This window comes from Hevea brasiliensis, chromosome 8, assembly GCF_030052815.1.
Source record: "Hevea brasiliensis isolate MT/VB/25A 57/8 chromosome 8, ASM3005281v1, whole genome shotgun sequence".
Classification (NCBI taxonomy): domain Eukaryota; kingdom Viridiplantae; phylum Streptophyta; class Magnoliopsida; order Malpighiales; family Euphorbiaceae; genus Hevea; species Hevea brasiliensis.
In genome coordinates this window covers 29,330,108-29,355,551 of record NC_079500.1, presented here as the reverse complement: position 1 = coordinate 29,355,551, position 25,444 = coordinate 29,330,108, and the positions used below count along the sequence as shown (strand labels likewise).

Sequence of the window (25,444 nt, the reverse complement as noted above, 5' to 3'; positions counted from 1 at the left end):
TATATATACAATTGATTCCTATAATTGTGTTCTACTAATTAGGAAGAAATCCTAAATAAAAAATCCTAAATAGGAATGCAGAATACAGAATATACAAAGAAATAATATAGTGATTGACTTTCCATAACAAGGTAGATTATCTTGTACATAGACTCGTGATGAGACCCATAACTCGGGAATATAATGGCTCACGCTAGAAATTATAAAGTATATCATTTTATGAATTGGTGTCACACCTTACCCCTCTGTAAGACATAACATGATCCCGTAGAATACCTAATGAACTACCGAACTTCACCTACCGATAACTCATTAAGTACCCTACAAGGGATTTTAAACAATTTTCTTACTTTTGTCAAGTGGTGAGCATTTTCTAGTAAGTACTTAAAACATTTAGTTAAAATTAAAACTAGTTAATATTTTTGGTCCATTTTAGTTTTCCACAAATTCTATAAAAATTTTGACAGAGTTTCCTCTGTATTTTGAGAAAACCGTTCTTCAAATACCTGTAAAAAGCACTTCTAAAAGTTTTTCTCAACCACTACTTCAATTTCACCATCAAACTCAATCAACTTCACACTCATTTCAATAAATTTCTCAAAATACTAGCAATACATTTCATTCAAATTAAATAAAATAGTTTCATTCATATTTTATTAAAGACAAAACAATTTATATACATTCTTACAAAATTTATATCAAAAGAAATACAAACTAAACTTTATTACAAACTTCATACAAATTTTTTGTACAACTGCTCAAGACCCATTTACATGTCCATACATTTAAGTGCAATATATACATCAAGAAAATATTTACAGTTAGGGTATAAATTATACCCGAAGACTTCAAGTTGATGGTTCCTCACACCTCAGCAGCTCAGTCTGCTGCTCCTCTAATCTCTCAGTCTGACAAAGAATAAAGCTATCGCTGAGTACTAGGACTCAGTGGTGCACAATATACTAAAATAATCTTTATGCAAAACTTAAAGCACATTTATTCAAAGATTTGGCGAAACACGAAAATTAAATACAAATCATGCATTGTGAGATTTTAAATGTAAACCAAGTTCATTTCAAAGTATCAAAACACATTTCACAAAACCCACAGCTAGATCATGCCATTTGAAACAAATAGAATCTCAATAGCCAGAGGCTAAAGAGAAATCACATGAATCTCAATAGCCAGAGGCTAAAGAGAAATCATATCACAGGCTAGCTAGCTCAAATATATGGATGTCCATTCACATCCTCTTCTACTGGCACACCTCAACACTTCTCTAGAGAAGGAATCAAAATTCAAAACTAATTACCCCCACTAGTCGTGCTAGTGAGGTGTTCAAATATATGGTCATGACATTGTGGTTTCAAAACTTATCTTAACAATTTGCTAAACATTGTCATTTCAAATATACATAATAACTTTCACAATTTAAATCAAACATCATAAGAATGCTATAATCCAATATTTCACATTATTCAAAACAATATGCAAAAGATGATTATAAAAGTATATGTTGTGCACAAACCTCAAACGAGTCGCCTGTTGGCCTTGACTCGACTCCTCGGGTTCTGTCCCGGTATTCTTTTCCACTGAAACACGCAATTTTACAATGTTTCAGTACTAGAACTTAAAATAAATCCAAAATAAACTTAGCTCCACATTTACCTAGCTCTAACGTGTTAAATACGACGTTCTCGAAGTTTTGTGTTTCGGGTTACTATTCACTGCACTATTCTAGTCAAATAGTTGACTTTTTAAGGCTTAATAGGTATGGAAACTCTAACTTCACCCACATACCACATTTTGGTCATTAAACTTATTGGTTTTGGTCATTTTCTCAAATCTTAGGTCATTTTGGCAAAATTGCCAATTTTCGGTTTTGGTTCTCCGAAGTTGCACTGTTCCATTGGTCGATCTACTGTTGGAGTTTGACAAAACTTCCTTCATAGAAAATGTTCCTTATTGTCTTAAGTGTATTCTCATTTTTGGATCACCTCAATCGGAGTTTTGTAGCTCAAGTTATGGCCAAAATAAGTTTATTGTTCACGTGCACTGTTCATACTGCAATTTAGGTGCTGGCAGATTTTTAATCCAACTTTGGTCAGTAATTTGATCAAGTTAAGTTCATAATTTGGTCTAACTTTCTTCATATAAAATGTTCTACTATGTCTTAGGTTTCCATCGGTTCAAGAATCGCCTAAATCCGAGTTTCCTAGAAAGAGTTATAGCCATCCAAACCTTACTGCTCAACTGAAAATCTGCAGAATTGCAGGTTTGGTAACCCAACTTTGCTCCATAATTTGAATGGGTTAATGGCATAATTTGGGGTGATGTTCTTCATGAAAGTTTTAGGTCTATATGCCCTCTAACCCCTGGCCAAATTTCAGCTCAATTTGACCTGTCTAACTAGAGTTATGACCAAATGAACAGTGCAGTGGCAGCCTGCTATCATTTCACTTTGGTCAATTGTTTCACCAAGTTTTGGTCAGTTTTTGGCCATGGTTCCTTAATGAAAATTGTGCTCTTTTATGTCTATTTTCATCTCCAATTGGTGGCATATCAATTAGACTTGTAAAATTTGAGTTTTGGTCCTTCAAAGTAGGTTTGGTCATGCTGCCAGCAGCATGACCATTGACCTACGAATTTGGTTTAATTTCCTACCATTCCCACACAATCCATTTGGTCATAATTGACCATTATTTCACTTCACAATAGGTCAAACATGCCATTCATGCATTTCTCCAAATTTTGGTTCACAAACCCTAACATTCAAACCCTAATTTCACTAATTCATTATATTTAACTACTTTCAAAGCCTTAAACCATAATAACTCAACTACTTAAGGTTCATATATTCATTTAAGTCAATCAAACCATGAAACAATACTTTCATACCATGCTGGCTGAAATCTTTATGATCCCTTATCTTAACATTTTGTTTTAACTTTCATCAAATTCCAACTTAATACAAATAGTTAATCATTAATATAAAGAAAAATTTAAGAGATAAACACTAACCTTGCTTGGAGGGTTTCTAGGCTTTACTTCCTTCAAGTCTTTCTTTTTCTTTTTACTCTCTAATGCTTCTTCAACATGTAAAGAGAATTTTTAATGTTGGGACTTTGTGAATTTATGGAAGTAAGTAAGGAAATTCAAGCTTTCTAATTCTTAAAAATGGTGGAACAAGTGAGTGAGAATGAAAGGGAGAGATGGGGCAGCACAAGGGTGAGGAAGATGACTTTGTTTCTTTTTTTTTTTCCTTTCCCTTTATCTAATTTAATTTATGAAAGACCACAAAAAAAATCCCAATTAAAAAATTCAAGTTATTAATTTAGTTATGACATCATCCATGATGTCATAACTTTTGACTTTTTCATTTTCATCTCTTTTTCTTTTTTTTTTTATTAGTTCTTTAATTTAATTCTCGATTCTGAAATTTTCTTTTCTCCGATTTTATTGGACAGTTAGGTCAGGAGTTAGCTCTCGGGGTCAATTGACCAAATTGCCCTTGGCCGGTTCATCCCGGTTTGCAAATAATCCAATATTTCTTCCGGCTTCCTGACCTAATTATTTGACTGGCTTAACAGTTCTTTTTCATGATTTTCTCTTTTCCACTGTGTTCATAAGGGTCCTAAGGACCGCAGCGTCACTTTTTACGGTTCGAAATTTGAGTTTGAAATGACTTCGCAGTCGTTCCCGAGGAGGTCACTCATCGCTGTGACTCTCGGCTCGTTTAACCTCTTATGTTCTGTTTTTCTTATTTATAGTTAACTAATTAAACATTACTAATTATTTGTGTTTATGGCTTCTCAAATTGTCTTAAGTGTGGCCCTAATCCCATTAATTGTCAGGGCCGACACCGGTCACCGGAACAGTGAAATCTACCAGGCTATGCAACGGGGGTGTTACAATTGGAAATCTAAAGATAGAGAACTTGTAGAGGTAAAAGAAGCAGAAGTTTATAAGACATTAACACATCAATGTAAACTGGGAAAGTAGACAAGCATTTGACCACCTGCACATTGCTATAGTAAGGGCATTGTTGGAATTCCAATCCCTATATTAAATGGATTATTATTTCTTTCTCCTTATGTATATCTTGTTTCCTATTTGCATTAGTTTCCATTAAATTAGGTTTCTTTGTAAAGCTAGGAATCTTATATATAAATAGGCATATGTACAAGGTCATTAATCCATAAGAATAGACAGAGACTTAGCTTCTAGGTGGCTTTAAGGGAGGAGGTGATAAATACCACCTCTTCTACAAGGAAGACCAGTGTATTTTCAGCAACATTTTTCAGCAATCTTCTTTCCATGTCATGCCTTTAACTAAACTAAACCTGTGACTTGGTTCTCACTTTTCTACCTTTAAGATATTATATAGTAATTTCTTTCTTTGATCCTTTTTTTTTTCACTTTGGTTCTTTGAGTCTTGTACTTTGAGATAGCTAAAGGGAAAAAAAAGCTACTGGAGGTAATGCAAATATTTTTAATGATAATCCCTCTCTAAAAATTAGTCCTATAAAGCTTGATGGAACCAATTATCTTGCTTAGTCGAGATCCTATCTTTTGTTCATTCAAGCTAGAGGATTGCAGGGATATATCACTAGAGATAAGTCAAAACCAGAGACCACCAGTTTCACCTACAATCATTGGGAATTCGAAAACTCTCTGGTAATGTCTTGACTCATTAATTCTATGCAACCTCAAATAGCTCATGGATATTTGTTATTGGATAGTGCGGCTGCCATTTGGAATGCTGTTTCTCATATCTATTCTCAAGTAGGTAATGATGCATAGGTTTATGAGGTAAGAAATAAAGTTTATGGTACAAAACAGGGTGAGATGACTATTTCTCAGTATTTTGCTGAGTTGAGTGGCTTATGGTAGGAGCTGGATTACTATCAAGACTTTTAGGCTACATGTACTGGTGATGCAGTAAAATTCAAAAATTGGTTGAGAAAGAACGAATTTATGATTTTCTTACTGGGCTAAACATAGAATATGACTAGATTTGGATCCAGGTACTTGGTACCTTTGCCCTCATTAAGGCAAACTTATTCTTATGTTCAATAGGAGGAAAGTAGAAAAAGTGTCATGGTGCATGTTTCATCCATTAACAAGTCAGGGCTTGTAGCTACTGCCTTTAAAGAATAATCACATAGCTTTACTCCATCAGACAAGGATCATTTGCACTGTGACTATTGTGGGAAATGTCGCCATACCAAGAAATACTGCTGGAAACTTCATGGTCGCCCAACCAAGGGCCGTGGAGGAAAAAGAATGGGCTCAGCAAGACCACACGCAAATGAATCTAAGAAGTGGAGTTTTCTGAAGATAAAGCTGCAACTGGAATTCTTTCCAATGAGAAAGTGCAATCCCTAAGATGTCTGCTGTCATAGTTGGAATCTCAGTCTACCACAATTGCCTCTTCCAACTTTATCAAATAGAGTAATACTTTTCTTGCCAATCTTGAAAAGTTTTTGCATTATAGTTTCGGAAGTAATTAAATACATAATAGGCTCTTCAAATAAATTCAAAACTTATTTACCTTGTTCAGGAAAAGAAAATGTCCACATTGCACATAAATCTCTATCCAGTATCTCAAGAACAGGTTCCGTTAAATGCAATCCTACTTTGAATCTCATCATAGTTTTACATGTTCCCACCTTTCCTATGAATCTCTTATCCGTTAGCTACATTATAAAAGCACTTAACCATAAAATCTCATTATTCCTTACTCATTGCATATTTCAAGAACTGAACACAAGGAGAATGATTGACAGTGGTAGACTCTAAGATGGCCTATATCTACTGGATGACTGTGGTGGTTTCTCAACTCCTAGTACAAACCAAGTTTGTTAGGACAATCTGTGAGTGCTAAATAAGAGATTCGCCAAGGGCATAAGAGATTAGAACATTATTCTTTTCAAACTTTAGGGAGGTTATATCCCATTTTGTTTAAGAAATACAAGTTAGAAGGTTTAGTTTATGATGCTTGTGAACTAGCCAAACACGAAAGATAATCTTATCCTACAATAAATAATAAAGCCTCAATTCCTTTCATGACTATTCATTTTGATGTGTGAGACCTACCCAAACTATGTCTTTATCTAGACATAAATGGTTTGTTACCTTCTTTGATTGTTGCACCAGATTAACTTAAGTTTACCTGATGAAAACAAACAGTGAGATTTGTAATTTTTTTTTCAACAATTCCATAAAATGATTTGTAATTAATTCGGTGCTCAAGTAAAAATTCTAAGAACTGATAATGGTACAGAATATATGAATAGACTATTTCAAACTTGAAGTCACATGGTATTTTATGCCAAACAAGTTGTATTAACACTAGTGCACAAAATGGGGTGTCTGAAAGGAAAAATAGACATTTATTTAAGGTAGCTCAAGCTCTCATATTTACTATGAACCTTCTTACACCATACTGGGGAGATGTTGTTTTGTCTATAGCCTATCTGATTAATAGAATGCCTCTTAGAACCTAGATTTTAAAAGTGCTTTGGAAGTTTGCAGGGGAAAAAACTTTTATACTATTCCACCTCAAGTGTTTGGTTGTGTATGCTTTGTTCATAAACTAATGTTGGGAAATTAGAACCTCAAGCTTTTAAATGTGTTTTTGTTGGATATTCTAGTACTCAAAATGGTATAAATGTTATCATCCACCTTTGAGAAAGTATTATATAAGCATGGATGTCACTTTTAGGGAATCTGAATTGTTTTTTCAAACACCTTTTCAGGGGGAGAATAAGAGGAAAAAAGTGTTTGTTCCTCCATCTTCTTTCCTTTTAATTCTTCAAGGTGAGAGTAATGATGTTCAGGATGAATCACCTCAACCAGTTCAAAATGGATCACCTTAACCTAGAGAGAGATTGAATAGGTTGGATTTAAGAACCTACACTCGTCAGAGTATAATGGATGAGACCATTGAGCTTGATACTTTTACTCAATCGAAATTCATGAATTCAGGCCTTGGACATCCTGAGGTATGCAATGAGTCTCCTTATATTGCTATTTCTAATCTTGATTCTGATCTTGATGTCCCCATTGCCTTAAGAAAAGGAGTCAGAGCTTATACCAAGCACCCATTTCTAATTTTTCATCTTATGACTCATTATCCCCATCCTATGGAGCCTTTGTGCTGTCTATTTCTTCTATTCTATTCCATAAGATTGGAAGGATGCATATCTTAATTCAAGATGGAAGACTGGTATGGTTGAAGAGATGAAGGATTTCGCAAAGAATGGGACATGTGATCTTATTACTCTCTGTCGACACTATATTTTGGTCGATCACCGAAATCAATGAACTTTGAAAATTGACCCCAACCGACATTCTTCAGTTACAAGTGACTCAATCAGGAAATAAACCGATCCCACATCTAGTCGAATGCCTTCCAATCTCTCGACAAAGGAAATCACACCAATATCAAGTCTCCATGCCGTCCAATCTCATTTCCGATCTCTCGTCAAAGGAGATCAAACCAATATCAAGTCTCCATGCTGTCCAATCTCATTTCTGATCTCTCGTCAAAGGAGATCAAATCAATATCAGGTCTCCGTGCCATCCAGTCTTATTTCCGATCTCTCCTTTATAAATATTATGGAAAATCGTTTAACAAAGTTAAGGTTGCAGTTTGACTTAATGGTGTTTCCGATCTTAAGAATTCAAATCAAGTTTCCAATTTTAATGATCTAAAGTTTTACCCAGTGTTTGGTTCCACCTTAGGCCAATCTCATGCTTACAATATTTCTCCGATCTCTCATACTTAGATTAATAATCGCTTTTAAGTTTGATGTTCTAATATGTTCAAATAATCAAGCACTCATACAATTTGGATACTTTCCGATCTCATCAAGAAATTGAGCAAAAGAGATTTCATTTCATTTCAAAATAAAAGTACAATCATTCGGCTGGAGGATCACCCCCAGCCTGTTCTACATCAACATTTTGCTCACACTCTTTATCTCCCCCGGGCTCCTCGTCGCTCTCGTCTTCAGCCTTTGGAGCGAGCTCATTCATCCAGGAGAAATTCTCTTCAGGATACCGTTTCTTTAGCTCGACCATAAGGTCGTTATGGGCATTCACATAAGCCCCAGCCTCCTTCGTAGTACTCTCCTCTTCCTTAGCTTGAAGTTCCTCATCCTTGGCTTGGAGCTCTTCCTCCTTCCCCCGAAGGTCTTCAGCATAACGAGCAAGATCGGCAGACCAACCAGCTCGAGTGTCTTCGAGTTCCCGTTCCACTTCAGCGATCCTCTCCTCATAACGCTTCATCTGATCCTCCATTCTGGCGATGTACTCGTTAGCAGAAGAGAGCTGAGCTTGTGCAGCAGAGGCATCTTGGACCGCCTTAAGGATCTCTTTCTTCAAGACATGGGCTTTCTTTCTGAGAATATGCTGGTTTGCGATGGCCTCTAAGCCTAAGCTCATTGTCTGAGCCAAGATATCATCCAAGCTCTCCTCTGCCAACCTGTTCCGGTCTTCTTGGAAGCAAATAGAAGCTCCAATGACTTTGGCCAGTCCAAGATTCCCCCTAATAGAGCGGTTCCTTTCCAATGATTAGATCAGAAGCTGTGCACCCTGGGAAAGTGTCCTAACCGTGGGATCGGAAGACTCCCCTTCTACATTGTCAGAGGTCAGAGGAGGAGGGGGAGGTGGAAGCTCGATTTATTGAGGAGCCGGGGCGATGACATCTACCTCAGTGATCGGTTGCTCCTGAGGTCGGGGAGGAGAGCTCGGCACCTCTATGGATTCACGATGAGGGGTCTGAGCATCGACAGTGGCGGCCCCCTTCATCGCCCTCACTTTTCTGGAGACCTCCCTCTTTCGTTTGCATCTCTCCCTAGAAGCATCACCGCCATACCTGCACGAAAAAGAAAGTCAGTGAGTTCACTAAGATTCAGAGACCAGAGATATGGGTGGTACCAGGGCCGAGGTCAGAGAGCTGAAGCTCGTATTCTTCGCCAGTGATTAGCCGCATCATCCAATACTGCAGTTCTGCCATCACTGCGTCTAAGCAAGAGAATTTTTGAGTGGACGCCTGAGACTTTAACTCTTTCACCATGGTGTCTTCGTCCTTATTTAAAGTGATCCTTTTTGGGATCGGAGCGACCAAGTGTTGCCAACTCCGTGGGATCCCCTCAAAGCCGTTCCGAATCTTACTCCTCAAGATGAAGAACCGGTTCTTCCAATTCTTCAATGAAGAAGGAAGATCGGTAAAAAGAGAACAATGGGGCTTAGCTTGGAAGAACCAGAACTCATCATCTTTCCTTTGGGCGAGCCTATGCAGCTCGGCAAAGACTTTGGCTATGGGTTCCAGTCCCTTAGCTCGGCAGAGGCCCCGGAAGGCTATTAGAGTCCGCCAGGAGTTCGGATGCACTTGGGCTACCGAGACATGGTGGAATTTTAGGACGGCTTTGTAAAATTCGTCCAAGGGAAAACGGAGCTCGGCCTTCAGTTGCTCTTCATACACCATGATGAGATGGCCCTCATCAAAGAAATGGTCAGCCCGATGATCGCCATGGCATTTGATCAGTTCAAAGGAGTCGATCTGCAGATTATACTCCTGGCTTATAGATTAGAGATCGGTTTCTCTCAAGACTGAAGGCAACTCATCAATTGGCAAGTTGTCTCTTCTCAAAGATGTCCCTCGCCTCGGTTTGGTACCTGAACTAGTTACCGGGACGAGGGCTCTGCTGGCCTGACCACCCAATCTAATCACGTCACCCTCTTTTGAGGTCCACGAAACATGGACAGAAGACGGACTCGCAGCTCTCTGACCCTCGGCGCTGCTCATTTTCAAAAGATACCAAAGAAGTTTAACTAAGAAAAGATCAAAACCCTTACCAGAATGTGATCGGCATCGGAAAAACTTAAAGAAACCAGAGAATTTTGAAATCACTCGCAAAGTGCTGAAAATGACATAAGGGAACAGCTGACTGACCCTTCCCCTATTTATAGCCGTCTGAGCATTCAATGCTCACAGTGTCCCAAGCGACACATTAGTTAGCGGAATCCGCCCGCTTTCTTGACACGTCACAGGAAAATTCTAGAAACACCATAAATAAAATAAAAGGAGATCAGCTGGCTAAGGTCGTCGGATTAAGGAGGATGTTCAGAGTCACAGATCGGCTAAGGATGATTTAGTTAGGAACCAGATCGGATATGCACATCAGAGATCAAAAAATAACCAATGCAATAATTAAATGATAACCGTCAAACAAAATTTCATTTCATTTCCAAAAGGTCAGATTACATCATTTGGGCGATCTCAAGAGATCAGATTACATCATTAAGAACCTTTAAAGGTCAGATTACATCATTTGGGCGATCTCTAAAGATCGGCACTACATCCTACCTAGTAAGGACTTATGTCAAAGCCTAGTTTTGTGGTTGAATCAAAAGATGTGTTTGATCAGAAAGCTAGCCATAGGCATTGGATAGATGTGCAGCTCAGATGGAGTGACTATGACTCTCACGATGGTGAGTGGAGTCATCGTCGATATCATCGACCATAACCGAGCTGCAGTCGAGACACCCGATGTGGTGAGGAGCCAAATGAACTTCAAAAGGCGGTCACCAATATTAAGAGGGAAATTAGTAGTCCTCTCACTTGAAATCGGTTCACCGATTATATCGGTAGACCGATTCGAGATCGAAAAGATCGACATTTTCGATCTTGATTGGTAAATTAGTCCGGTTCTCTCACTGTCATCAGATGTGGTTCTCATGATTCTCTGATCACCAGGATCATAAATTTTTAGTCAAGGAGCAAAGAGAGCAGTCGAAAAAAGATCAAAAGCGGTCACCATGGTCAGAATGATTACCGGAGAAACTAGAACAGGAGAAATGGAAAATGGAAGAAGGAGAAATGAAATGTGGAAGAGTTTCCCCGCTGAGGCATATATATATAGGGCCTGAGCATTTATTACATACAGAAACCTAAGCGGATGCATTGGTAACCGAAGAATTAAATGCTTTAACTAAGGCAGGTCGGGTAAAGAAGAAAGTTCTAGAAGGGGAGAGTTCGGGGAGAGAGGCCCGATATGAGAGATCGGAAAAGGGTCATAATAGAGAGATCGAAAGGAATAAGAGATCGGAAAGCAGAAGAGGATGAGATAACTTCCAATAACTCTCTACATAATCAGAGCCGAGGTAGTTAAAGCGCTGCAGGAGGGATCAAATCTTCAACGCACACCTCATTTGCAGAATCGCCCACATTGCTGATAGACGCCAAAAAACAGTTATGATAGTTCTGTACATCACAATCCCCACCGTTGATTATACTTGCAAGGACGAACTCGGAGCCCTTGGATCAAAAACGGACAACAGGTCCGGTACCTTTTATTCCCAGCCCTCGGATCCATCTTGTAAGGCAGGATCCTGAGCCGTTGGATTAGGAAGAGAAAGGACAGATATTCTGGATAGGATCCCAGCCATCCATTTTGATTCTCTTTAATTCTCAGACATCAGATCATGTCCTTTGAAATCCAGACCTTCCATCTCCATAGGAGAGATCTTGACCTTTCATTAGGAGCACCCGTTCCCTATAAATACCTGCATGTAATACTGTAGAAGGGACGAACAAAAAAAGTGGTGGTGATTATAGTGGAAAGGCTCTGAAATTTAATTCAGTCTTACTGCTTTGCCATTCTAAACTTGCATAAAAATTGAGAAACTTCAGAAATTAGTTTTCTCCAATGTCTCCATTGATAGAGTTTTCGAACCCTAAAATCCTTCATTTTCAGTTTGTTCATCACTCTGCCATACCATTTCCGTTCAGTCTTGTCTTCGTCACCCCATCACCTACATATTCTTCTCTCAGCTTGACCTCATTCTGACCAGGTAACCGTAGCTTCGACTTAACTGCATTTCAACCTGGTTCTCGCAATCTCAAAGTAAGCATTGGTCTCGGAACCATCAGCCTTCAACGTAACAATATTTTTGATCTCCAAAGTCAGTTTGATAACCTCGACCTCACACAGGTAAGTATCTAGACTGTCACCTTGCCGAACGCTCTCGTTTTACGTTCTCTGTTTTTATTCTCAAAATTCTCATTAAGTTCAGTTATACTAAAAATCTCCATGCGGATCCTTCAGGCTGATAATCACTCTCTTGAGTTTACTTTTTCTATTCTCTAGTTCACGTTATTTATTTTTTCTTAGTTTTTATTTCCTTCAAATATAGGTGTTCCGGTTACAAGTAACTTCTAGGTAATTTAGCAAAGTGTTGGTAGTAATATCCTAACGTGATAGTGTCTTTTGAAATAAGTAAAATAATCAAAGAATGAATAGGGAATCAGGAGAAAAGTCATGAGGTCGGGCTATTAAGTGACTCTAGAAAATAGCATAATAAAGCGAGGATCGAGATAGGACCCCAGACTAGTAACTAAAAGAGATTAGATGTAGCCAGCCAAAGAGTTCAGACAAGAGAGTCATATACGAGATCGGTGAAAGACTCGGTCCTAAACCAAATACTTTAAGAGGTCGGGGGAGAGTTCTTACCTGATCCTCATTCAAACAAAAACACGGAGATCGGAGGAGAGTTCTTATCCGAGATCATTCATTAAAACTTTAAGCCGAATACTTTAAGAGGTTGGGGGAGAGTTCTTACCTGATCCTCATTCAAACAAAAACACGGAGATCAGAGGAGAGTTCTTATCCGAGATCCTTCATTAAAACTTTAAGCTGAATACTTTAAGAGGTCGGGAGAGAGTTCTTACCTGATCCTCATTCAAACAAAACATAGAGATCGGAGGAGAGTTTTTATCCGAGATCCTTCATTAAAACTTTAAGCCGAATACTTTAAGAGGTTGGGGGAGAGTTCTTACCTGATCTTCATTCAAATAAAAACGCAGAGATCGGAGGAGAGTTCTTATCCAAGATCCTTCATCAAATTTTAAACCAAACACCCTAAGAGATCAGGGGAGAGTTCTTACCTGATTCTCGCCTAAATTAAAACAAAGAGATCAGAGGAGAGTTCTTATCCGAAATCTCCAACTCAAAACTCTTAATAAAATATATCTAGAGATCGGGAGAAGTTTCCTGCCTGAGCTCTCTTAACAAAATTCAAACTAAATGACATGACCCCAATACACAAGACAATTTCACTCAAACACTTATTCACTAAAGGGCCATCTCACGAACTTGTGTTCCTGGGCAACCTAAGATAAGTGAAATATCAAACATCCCTTTATTTTGCACAAAGGATTAACATTATCACTATCCCAACCCCCTAATTACCCTTTTAATTTATAAAAGAGCATAACATTAAATCTGTTTACCTTCATTGAGGGACGAGGCGGGGTGCCTAACACCTTCCCCGCCCGTATATGGACCTCGAACCTAGAATCTCTGTTTTCGAAGTGGTTTCTTTTAAATTTATTTTCACGAATGGTTTTCTTTAATTTTCCTCAAAATTAAAGTGGCGACTCCTCACTCTTTCCCACTTCAGTGAAGAGCTTTCATCCAGGCGACAGCAAAATACCTTGCGACACTCTCCCTGCTAAAGAAAAAAAAAAAACCAGTTGGATGCAAATGAGTGTTTACTATAAAGCAAAAAGCAGATGGCGCAATTGAGAGATACAAAGCTAGATTGGTAGCAAAAGGATTCATATAGACATATGGGGTAGATTATCAGGAGACTTTGCCCCTATTGCAAAAATGAACACCATTAGGATTTTATTGTCCCGTGCAGCAAATCTTGATTGGAATTTACAACAGTTCGATGTCAAGAATGCTTTTTTGTATGGAGACTTAGAGGAAGAAGTGTATATGAAAATACCTTCAGGTTTTGATGATGAAAAAACCAAAAGGAAGGTTTGCAGATTGAAAAAGGCTTTGTATGGCCTAAAGCAGTCTCCTAGAGCATGGTTGACACATTTAGCAAGGCTATGATCTCTTTTGGCTTCTTTCAGAGCAATGCTGATCACACTTTATTTATAAAACATTATAGAGTTAAGATCACATCACTTATTATTTATGTGGATGATATGTAGTGACAAGAGATGATGAAAAAGAAATTACAAATATGAAGCAACCCCTAGCACAGGAGTTTGAGATTAAGGACTTGGGAAAGCTGAGGTACTTTCTTGGAATAGAGGTTATCAGATCAGATAAAAGGATCTTTATTTTTTAGAGGAAGTACATATTTGATATTTTAGAAGAAACAGGCGTGCTGGGCTATAAACTAGTAGAGTCTCCCATTAAGAAATCATAAATTGCAAGCTAGAGTTGGGGAGTCAGTGGATTTAGGGAGATATCAAAGATTAGTTGGCAGATTGATCTATCTTTCACACACTAGACCACATATAGCACTTGCAGTAAGTCTGGTGAGTCAATATATGCATGATCCTCATGAATTTCATTTAGAAGTTGTTTTTCACATCCTGAGATATATGAAATCTGCCCTTGGGAGAGGACTTCTTTTCTCAAAGCATGAATATCTTCAAATAAAGGCTTTTACTAATGCAAATTAGACGGGATCTCTTGATGACAGAAGGTCAACAATGGGTTATTGTACTTTTATTGGTAGTAATCTAGTCACTTGGAGAAGTAAGAAACAAAATGTAACTGGTAAATCTAGCGCAAAGGTTGAATATAGAGTCATGGCTCAAGGTGTTTGTGAATTGTTGTGGTTACGAAAATTAATGGAAAAACTAAAACCATCAAAAACAAATAGTTTAAACTTGTTTTGTGATAACAAAACTGCTATTAGTATTGTCGACTATCCAGTACAGCATGATCGAATGAAACATATAGAAATTGACCGACATTTCATAAAGAAAAAAAGTAAAGATGGATCGTTGAGTGTCTCTCATGTGACTTCTAAAGATTAGTTAGCCGATATGTTCACTAAGGAACTTAGCAGCAAAATGTTTCATTGTCACACCTTACCCCTCTATAAGGCATGACATGATCCCGTAGAATACCTAATGAACTACCAAACCTCACCTACCGATAACTCATTAAGTACCCTACAAGGGATTTTAAAACAATTTTCTTATTTTTATAATTGGTGAGCATTTTCTAATAGGTATTAAAACATTTATTTAGATTTTGTAAACTAGTTAAAATTTTTGTCCCATTTTATTTTTTCGTAAATTTTATAAAAATTTCGGCAGAGTGCAGTCTGTATTTTGAGAAAATAGTTCTTTAAATACATGTAAAAAGCACTTTCAATACTTTATCTCAACAACTTCATCAATTTCCACAACCATCCCACCAAATTCAACATCATTTCTCAATTTCCAAAATTCAACAATCATTAAAATTCTATTAATCAATTTCATTCAAATTAAAATAAAATACTTCCATTCATATTTCATTAAAGATAAAACAATTTATATATATCATAACAAAAATTTACATTAAGAGAAATTCAAACCAAAATTTATTACAAGCTTTATACAACTCTATACAACTTTATACATCTGCTCATAACCAATTTTACATGTCCATACAGTTACATACATTTACATATATCAAAATAGTTTTTACATTCAGGGTATAAAATATACTCGATAACTTCAAAGTAGGTAGCTCCTCAATCCTCAGCAGCTCACTCTGCTGCTCCTCTAATCTCTATATCTGAGACAGTAATAACAGCTATCGCTGAGTACTAGGACTCAGTGATGCATAACATACTAAAATAATCTTTATGCGGAATTTAAAGCATATTTATTTAAAAATTAAACTAAACATGCCATATCAATACAAAACATGATTTACAAGATTTTAGTTCAAACAAATTTATTTCAAAAGTCTCAAAACCGTTTACATAAAAATACATAGTTATATCATGCCATTCGAAACAAATAAAATCTCAATAGCCGGAGGCTAAGGAGAAGTCACAACACAAGGCTAGCTAGCTCAAATATATGGGAACCCATTCTTTTTCTTCTTCTATTGGTACACACCTCAACACTTCAGCCAGAGAAGGAATAAAAATTCGAAACTGATTTCCCCCACTAGTCACGCTAGTGAGGTGTTCAAATATATGGCCATGACACTGTAGTTTCAAAACTTATCTTAGCAATTTACTAAACATTTATTACCATTTCAAACATACACAAATAAACTTTCAACAATTCAAAGCAAAAGCATAATACACATTTCATGCACTTTGTAAATGAATTTTAAAGCATATTGATGTTGTGCACAAACCTTAAGTGAGTCGCCTCTTGGCCTTGACTTGATCCCTCGGGTTCTTTCCCGGTATTCTTTTCTACTGAAACACATAGTTTCACAGTGTTTCAGTATCACAATTCATCATAAATCCAAAAATAAATTCAAATTCACTTATACCTAGCTTTAATATGCTAAACTGGCGTTCTTTAAATTTTGTATTTCGGGGTTACTATTCATAACACTATTCAAGTCAATTTGTTGACTTTCTAAGGCTTAATAGGTATGGAAATTCCAACTATACTCACATACCACATTTTGGTCACCAATTTTGTTGGTTTTGGTTGTTTTCTCAAAAGTTAAGTCTTTTAGGTAAATTTGCAAATTTTCAGTTTTGGTGTCTTATGTTGCATTGATCCATTGGTCATTTTGCTGTTAGAATTTGACAAAATTTTCTTCATAGAAAATATTCCCTATTGTCTTAACTTTATTCTCCTTTTTGAATTACTCCAATTGGAGTTTTGTAGCTCAAGTTATAGCCATTTGAATCATGGCTGCCGGATTGGACTTAACCCAAATTAAAGGTCCCATAGGCAAATCCCACATTGGCAAAGCACGGAGATGGTCTTAGGTTCAAAAAGTAATGATATGTAAAATGGGGGAACTAATCACTAGAGGCACCTTTTGGTGGAATGGCCTAGAGAGTTAGAAAAACTCTAGGGTTAAGCATGCTTGCTTGAGAGAAATCCTAGGATGGGTGACCTCCTGAGAAGTTCTCCATTCCACCTATGGGACAAAATCGTGAGGCTTATGGCCAAAGCGGACAATTCCTCTAGTGGTTGGAGTCCGATCATTACAATTGGCATCAGAGCCACTCGCGTGTCCTCTTAGGCGATGGTGGGGAAAACCTCAGCGAGGACGCTGAGTCCCGAAAGGGGGGGAGAAAGGTCCCTTAGGCAAATCCCACATCGACAAAGCACAGAGATGGTCTTAAGTTCAAAAAGTAATGATATATAAAATGGGGGAACTAATCACTAGAGGCGCCTTTTGGTAGAATGGCCTGGAGGCACCTTTTGGTGGAATGGCCTGGAGAGTTGGAAGAACTCCACGGTTAAGTGTGCTCGCTTGAGAGAAATCCTAGGATGGGTGACCTCTTGGAAAGTTCTCCATTCCACCTATGGGACAAAACCGTGAGGCTTATGGCCAAAGCAGACAATTCCTCTAGTGGTTGGAGCCCGATCGTTGCATTCATCCTCTAATTTGCAAGTTGGGCATGTGTGATATGCATGAACTAACTTGAGAGAGAGTGTTAGAATCTCAATCCCTACATTAAAAGGATTATTATTTCTTTCTCCTTATGTATATCTTGTTTCCTATTTATATTAATTTCCATTAAATTAGGTTTCCTTGTAAAGCTAGAAATATTATATATGAATTGGCATATGTACAAAGTAATTGATACATAAGAATATATAGATTTTTCTCTCCATTCTGTTGTTTCAAATCAATAGGCATCAAACAAATTCCTTCAAATAAGATGAAAGCCATCAAAGATATAAGAAATCAATAAATAACAATGGGCAGGGAGAACCAGCTTGCACTAGAGAATATCCTTCCATAATAACAATAAGGAACTAAAGAAACTAAAGGCAAAAACATCATATTTTGTGGTATTTCAAGGTAATGATACAGTTAGCCTTCTCCATATTGCAATGAGTTTGAAGCCATGCTTCCTCAATCCCTTCACTGAACAAAAAAGAGAAAAAGAGGAGAGAGAGAGAGAGAGAGAGAGAATGGGGGGAGGTGGCGGTGCAATATAGATACCCCTAGACTACAAGGTCAATGACACTGGGGAAAAAGATAAAAGTATGAAAATAATATCAACAGTCTACATATAATGGAGACTCATGCTTACAGGAGTAATACAAGGGCAATAAATAATGAAAGCACACTAAAAGGTGCATACCACAGTTTGGCTTTTTGCTAAAATCTTCTCACAAAGTCCAGTATAATTTGATGGCATCCATCCATGTTCTCCTTGATACTGAAAAAAGAATATCAGAGCCAAGTACACTAATCCCAAGAGTGAAAATTCATACATACTTTACTATTCATAATAGTTAGATATTCGTAACTTATAAGGCCCATTGATGCAAAAAGATATTAGTTTAGCTTTCCTAGATTGAAGATAAATACCTAAATAAGTAGTGAAATGCTACATTATAATAATCACAAGTTGATCATATCTTCATTATTAAATTTTGAATAAGAGTATGTATCATTTTGTTGACCCCTTCATTTTCACATAAAATTTTAACTTGATATATTAGTCCAACAACTCTCATAGTAATGATATTACATAAAAAGTTAGTTTTCCACACAAAAGAAAAGCCAAAATGGTAATTATCTTATGAAGATGAAAGAAAACCTAAACTTTGCAAGGGTAACAAAAGAAAATAATTTTATATTAAAAAAAAAAAACAAATGCCAATCATATAGGAAGTTTGTGAAGAAAAAACAACCTGCGAAATCATTCCGATCACAATAAGTCGCCCATGGACTGCTAAAGCATTCAGACACAGGTCAAACAAATCACCACCAACAGATTCATAGATAATGTCAACACCTTTAGGAAATTCCTTCTTTAGAACCTACTAGAAAAGAAGGTCTTAAGTATTTCCTAAAACTCTACAATATATTATTAAAAAGGTAGAAAGAACAGCAAAGAAAATGCATAATTACATCCCAGTCCTTTATGTAAGTCGCTACTAAAATTAGAGGCCTTTCACATGTTTGATTTTACCGAATATCTTTTACTTCACACAATTTAGAAATCCACTACAACATTGTTCGAGATTCATTTAAGTGACATAGACAAGTAAGAAACAGATTACTTAGTATTGCATTATAAGAATATTGAGAATAAATCTTAAAGGAATCAAACTTGTGCTTAAAGGTTTTTCAATAATTGCACAGAGGTCCAAGAAATGTGTGCTTCTGCTTCCACAGTAGTCAATTCCAAACAGAAAGTAAAAGCTAACCAAGAGCAAAGTATTGTTATATAAATTAAATCACTGGAATTTGGGTATCTAAATTCTCAAATGAATTTATTGGGTAATTTTTGAGCCAGTAATTCTCATGACTTGAAACTCAACCTGGCACTCCTTTTACACATTATAACATGGAAAGAAAACTAAATGAAAGATGAAAAGTTTGAATTCGAAGCCACATACAATTTTGATATTTTCAACTTTATAATCTATGACTCGATCAACTCCCAATTCTTTCAATAGTGTTGCCTTTTCCTTGCCTCCACAAGTTGCAACTACCTTATTGCCAGCTAACTTTGCAAGCTGCACATTTAACAGTTTAAAACATATACTTGCTTCCATTGTGAAAATGGAAAAAGAAAAAAATGAAGATTGAGTGAGCAAGGAATAATGTTTTTATACTTGTAGCAAAAATAACTAAGAAATGAATAGCAAACAACTTATCACCCAAACAAGAAATCCATGTTGCTAAAACAATTGTCCCAAAAAAAAGCAAGTAATCTATTATTTTCAATTTGTGAATGCTACCTAGTTTACAATTCTTGACAAAGTGAAAGATAATTCTATAGAACTATAATCAAGCTACTTATGTTGTATAAGAGTGGATGTTCACAAAATGAGTGTGGCAAAAATACAAATGTTAAAATGGATGACTGATATTACAATAATGAATAAGATTAGGAATTACCACATCTACCAAAGAGTTTATGCAGCACATATTGGGGATAAAATAAGAGGATCGACGAAAATAGTTTGATCATGTCCAATGTAGAACATCGAATGCTCTAATATGAAAGTATGTGTTGGAATCTCAATCCCTACATTAAAGGGATTATTATTTCTTTCTCCTTATGTATGTCTTATTTCCTATTTGTACTAGTTTCCATTAAATTAGGTTTCCTTATAAAGTTATTAATCTTGTATATAAATAAGCAAATATACAATAATTGATATATATGAAAAATATAGAAATTTCTCTCAAATACATTAGTTTCATCATGGTATCAAAGCTTTCGATCCATTAGGGCGGGCTTTAATACTATTGATCAATGCTGTTTACGCGTACTGTTTATTGGTATTGTTTATGCACACTATTCCTGAGTTTTGTTCATGAGTATTAGTCATCGGCACTGTTCACAGCACGTGGACCTCTGACTTTTCAACTGTTTCTCGTGTGTTGCACTTCTACCCAGCCTTTGTTCTTGATCTGACCACAAGCGAATATGTCTAAAACAGTGAATGACTCCGAAAGAACAAAAGATGTTAGCATTTTTTCCAACAGAGAAGTTCAATCCCTAAGGCATTTATTGTCTCGACTTGAATCTCAATCTTCAACAATTGGTTCTTCCACTTTTGTCAAATCAATTAATGTTTTTCTTAGCAATCTTGACAAATCTTGTTGAGTTATAGATTCTGGAGCAAACAAACAAATGATGGGCTCTTCAAATAAATTCTCTACCTATTCTCCATGCTCAAGAAAAGAAAAAGTTCGTATAGCGGACGGTTCCTTAATAACAATTTTTGATACAGGTTCTATTACATGCACTCCCAATTTAAATCTGACTCTAGTTCCTCATGTTTTCAGCTTTCCTATTAATCCTTTATCTGTCAGTTCTGTTACCCAAGCCCTTAATTGCAAAACTGAATTTTTCTCCTACTCATTGCAGATTTCAAGATTTGAAAACAGGGAAATGATTGGCAGTGGTAGATTGCGAGATGGTCTGTATTTTCTAAATGACAGTTGTAGTTTCTCAAATCTCCAAGCAAACCAGGCTTTGTTAAGACAATCTATGAGTGCTAATGAAGAGATTATCCATTGTATAGGAGATTAAGACATTCATCTTTTCTTGATTTAAAAAGGTTATATCTTAATTTGTTTAGAAGTTGTAACTCGAAATTACTAGTTTGTGATGCTTGTGAATTTGCTAAACACACAAGACAATCTTATCTTTCAACAGATAATAGAAGTTTGATCCCTTTTATAATTATTCATTATGATGTATGGGGGCCTACCCAAACTATTTCTTTGTCTGGATATAAATGGTTTGTCACTTTTATTGATTGTTGCACTAGGCTGACATGGGTTTATTTGATGAGAGTAAAAAGTGAAGTGCTTTCTTGCTTTCAATAGTTTCACAAAATGATTTCACAGTTTGATACTAAGGTTAAAATCTTAAGAACTGATAATGATACAGAATATGTTAATGATATTTTTTGTGCTTATTTTGGGGGATGCAGTTCTTGCTGCAACAAATCTTATCAATAGAATGCCTCTAAAAACATTGAATTTTAAGAGCCCTTTAGAGGTTTTACAAGGCCATAATTCTTATACTATTCCTTCAAAAATTTTTAGATGTGTCTATTTTGTCCACAATACAAATATTAAAAAGTTAAAACCTAGAACTCTTAAATGTGTGTTCGTAAGTTATTTTGGTACTCAAAAAAGCTATAAATGTTATCATCCTCCTACTAGGAAATATTTTGTCAATATCAGAACAAGATAGATACAACCACTGAGCTTGATATATCTAATCAACCAGCATCCCTAGAATCAATTCCTTAAGAATGTGATGAGTCTCCTTTACTTCATGATGATCCTAATTCTATTTCTGAGTTGAATTCTACTATTGATGATCTTGATGTTCCTATTGCTCTCAAAAAAAGAGTCAGAACTTGTATTAAGCATCCTATTTCTAATTTTATTTCCTATGACTCCTTGTCTCCTTCCTATAGAGCCTTTGTCTTGTCTATTTCTACTGTTTCTAAACCACAAGGTTGGAAGGAAACATGTCTTAATCCAAAATGGAAGACTACTATGATTAAGGAGTGAAGGCTTTGGCAAAGAATGGGAAATGGGATCTTACTACTCTCCCGAATGCGAAAAAATCCACTGGATGCAAGTGGGTGTTCACTGTAAAGCACAAAGCAGATGGCTCAATTGAGAGATATAAAGTCAGACTGGTAGCAAAGGGATTCACGCAGACATATGGGGCAGATTATCAAAAGAACTTTGCCCCTGTTGCAAAAATGAACACTATCAGGATTTTATTGTCCTGTGTAGTAAATCTTGATTGGAATTTACAACAGTTCAATGTCAAGAATACTTTTTTGCATGGAGACTTAGAGGAAGAAGTATATATGGAAATACCTCCTTAATTTGATAACGAAGAAACTGAAGGGAAGGTTTGCATATTGAAAAAGGCTTTGTATGACCCAGCAGTTTCCTAGGGCATGGTAAGTTATTTCTAGTATGAAAGTAACATAAGTTAGTGGTGAAAGGATTGAGAAGAGGAAGGGAGAGACCTAAAATAATGTGGAGGGAAGTACCATCACAAGATTTACAATTCTTAGATATATTAGTTTTAAACATAGCTTAATGACAAAAAAAGGATCTATGTAGCTAACCCTAACTAGTTTGGGATTAAAACCTAGTTGTTATAGTAGAATGCTACTGAGTTTGTATACTTTCCCATTTACACATAAAAAGAATAATGAAAGCTATATATATGATTCCCAGATAGAGACTCTATAGTCTACAATGTGCAAGTTCAGGTGCAACTGACCATCATACATAATCTAACATAGGCATGTCTCATAATAATTCCCAAGCATGCAAGTACTATTAATTCACATCTAGACTATTCAAATTAAAAAAAAAAAAAATCTTCACAAAAGAGAGGCACCTGCACTGAGATAAATAGTATTATCAAAATGTTATCACTAGAAAAAATGATTTGCAAGATATATAGGGAAATTCCATTTAAACATGTAAAGCAATAGGCAATGGCTATTAACTACAAAGCAAAAACAAAATTTCTTATGATTAGTAGAAAGTAAGCAAGTTAGGCCAAATACAGAGAATAAAATAAAAATAATTGCAATTAGGTTGGTTGTGTATACCTATGGCATAAAAACATAACTAGGTATGAAGATTCTTATGCACTTATTTATTCACAGTATCTATACAAGAGATCAAATACAAATAGTAGGCGAAACAATCGGCATATATTTATTTTATCATAATCAGAGTAGCAAAATTATATAACTGTGCATCAAACAATACATAAATTCAGAATACAGCCTTTATATATAACAATACCCTCAAACTGGTGTATAGATGCAAAAGTGTTGATATGCATGTATCTCCTGGAGTTCACTATAGTTGGAATTTTTAACGTGTCTATCCATATTGACTCCTGGACATCATGTAAACTTTACAAATCAAAATCCTGATTTCCTCTCCTTTATTAAATGGCCAGCAACGTCAAAATGTACAAATGTTTATTTTTGTCATCAATTCCAGATACAATTGCAATTGGACCTCATGGGTTTTCCAACGGACAATTCAATTCCCTTGATAATCAACCAAAGAATTTCAAGCACATATCTGCAGTGCAAAACCTAAGCTTGCACTTGGATTAAGTAACAATGATGTACAACGATTATTCTCAAGTGAAATTTAAATGCTGTATTAATTACACCATCAAGTTTGGCATATCACTCAGAGAATTCATCTCTCGAACAGTTGGCACACTACAAGACTGGTTTTCCTCCATTGGAGAATATCAGAAAGCTCAATTTTGCCACCTGACTCCCTTACAAGCAATCAACGCTCTTTTTGCTGAGTTTAGTTAGATAACAAAACAGAATCCTTATAAATCTAATCTGTTCTGGAAAAAAAAAGTATTGTGATCTTTCATTTATATTTACTGTACCTTATAAATATTTTCCATTTTAAGGTTGCTCATATATCACATCCATTAAGATTGTTACCAAGTATAAAAAATTTAAATAACAAGCAGTGAAGTATGTGATATAATAATGGATTAATAATAAAGGTAAATAAATGACATGAGCATTAAGGGACAACTTGCAATAATAATAACCACATATTACTGCAGCAAAGAAGTAAAACACATGGTAAACTCATTTATCGAAGGACTAATAAAAGTTAACCTGGACAACAAATTGGCCAGTCCCTCCTGCAGCAGCAGTAACAAGAACTACTTTGCCTGATTCCATCTGTCTAGCCTAAAGTTCCGTAACAGGAAAACACCATTAGAAGAAACAAAATAAAGTGTTCGAATGAAGGGTTTAAGTTATACTTAAAACATTATTACAAAGGTGTAGCTGAACTTCCAGATTTAGCACATGCATAAAGCGCAACCTTTTCTAGAGCAATTGATGCTTGTTAATCCAGAAGTAAGCATAGCAACAACTTCAGGATCTGGTCTTGGCACAGGAAGGATATGTTTTGCAGGAACCTGAATTGTGTACATCATCCTTCATTCATAAACTCAATGACTGTATCTAAGATTTTACAATAAAGTAGAAAGTGAAAAAGGAAAAAAAAAAAAAAAAAGAGAGAGAGAGACAGAGAGAGAAATGATGCAGACAAAGAAGCAACTCTTGCCAGTCGTTAAAAAGATTTCCTTTGAGGATGGTATACCACTGTGAATTCAGCATAACTCCCAAATGTCATAATCGCAGCAGGAGTGCCAACTTTCAGGTCCCGAACTGATTCCCCCATCGCTGCAATTATTCCAACTGCCTGGAAGGAAGAAGAAAAAAAAAAGAAAAGGAAAAAAATTTAAAGAAAATAGACAATCATCCACCAGACATCTAAAGTAGCGTTAGCTTTATTTTTTATGGTCATGACCAACCAGAGAATGTCAACATGATCAAATTGCATTATCGTAAATGTTTCATGCTCCTCGAAACCAGCATCAAATGGAAGACGGGAACCAATGTCTTTGTTGTTGCCAATAAAATATCGTCCTGAGCTAAAGTTGACCCGCTTGCAAGTTCATAACAAGTCAGTCAAAAACACGATAGGCACATTTGTGTATAGATTCAGAGATAGAGAAATCACATAACTTCCACTAAAAGAAGAAAAAAGCCTTGGTATGGTTATGCATGATAACAGTGAAAATGAAGATGAGAATTGATGAGAGACTTCCTTTCCTCACATTTCTCCCTTCTTTACAACTTATTTTAAAAAGCCACCCTCTCTTGTCTGTAAATTAAGAGTTTTCTCTGATAAAAGCATACAGTTGTGAACAGAAATTTCAAAAGGTTTAACATAGCTGGGCAGTTTGGGAATTACCATAAATCTTGTAGGGGATTGCTCAACTATTCTAACAATCCTAAAAACACCCAAATGTAGGCCGAGGTTCTACAGGTCTAGTTGAAATCCAATTAGAGAATTAAATGTGAGGCAAGAGGCTCCACAAAAAGAGTCAAAGACAC

At 36.2% G+C, this 25,444-nt stretch overlaps 1 long non-coding RNA gene across 4 annotated transcripts; it reads right to left on the bottom strand.

Annotated features, from left to right (window-relative positions):
• Window positions 1–1,577: 1,577 nt before the first annotated feature.
• LOC131182334 (uncharacterized) lies at window positions 1,578–24,752 on the bottom strand. 4 transcript variants are annotated; one of them, XR_009150670.1, is made up of 6 exons: window positions 24,645–24,746; window positions 24,363–24,478; window positions 24,152–24,226; window positions 19,379–19,498; window positions 18,112–18,796; window positions 15,316–15,608 (listed from the first exon to the last, which is right to left on the bottom strand). It is a non-coding gene; the product is annotated as an uncharacterized LOC131182334 (long non-coding RNA). The 4 variants fall into 4 exon arrangements; XR_009150672.1 differs by lacking the exons at window positions 15,316–15,608; window positions 18,112–18,796 and adding an exon at window positions 1,578–1,592; XR_009150669.1 differs by having other exon boundaries at window positions 18,112–19,498; window positions 24,645–24,752.
• Window positions 24,753–25,444: the final 692 nt, after the last annotated feature.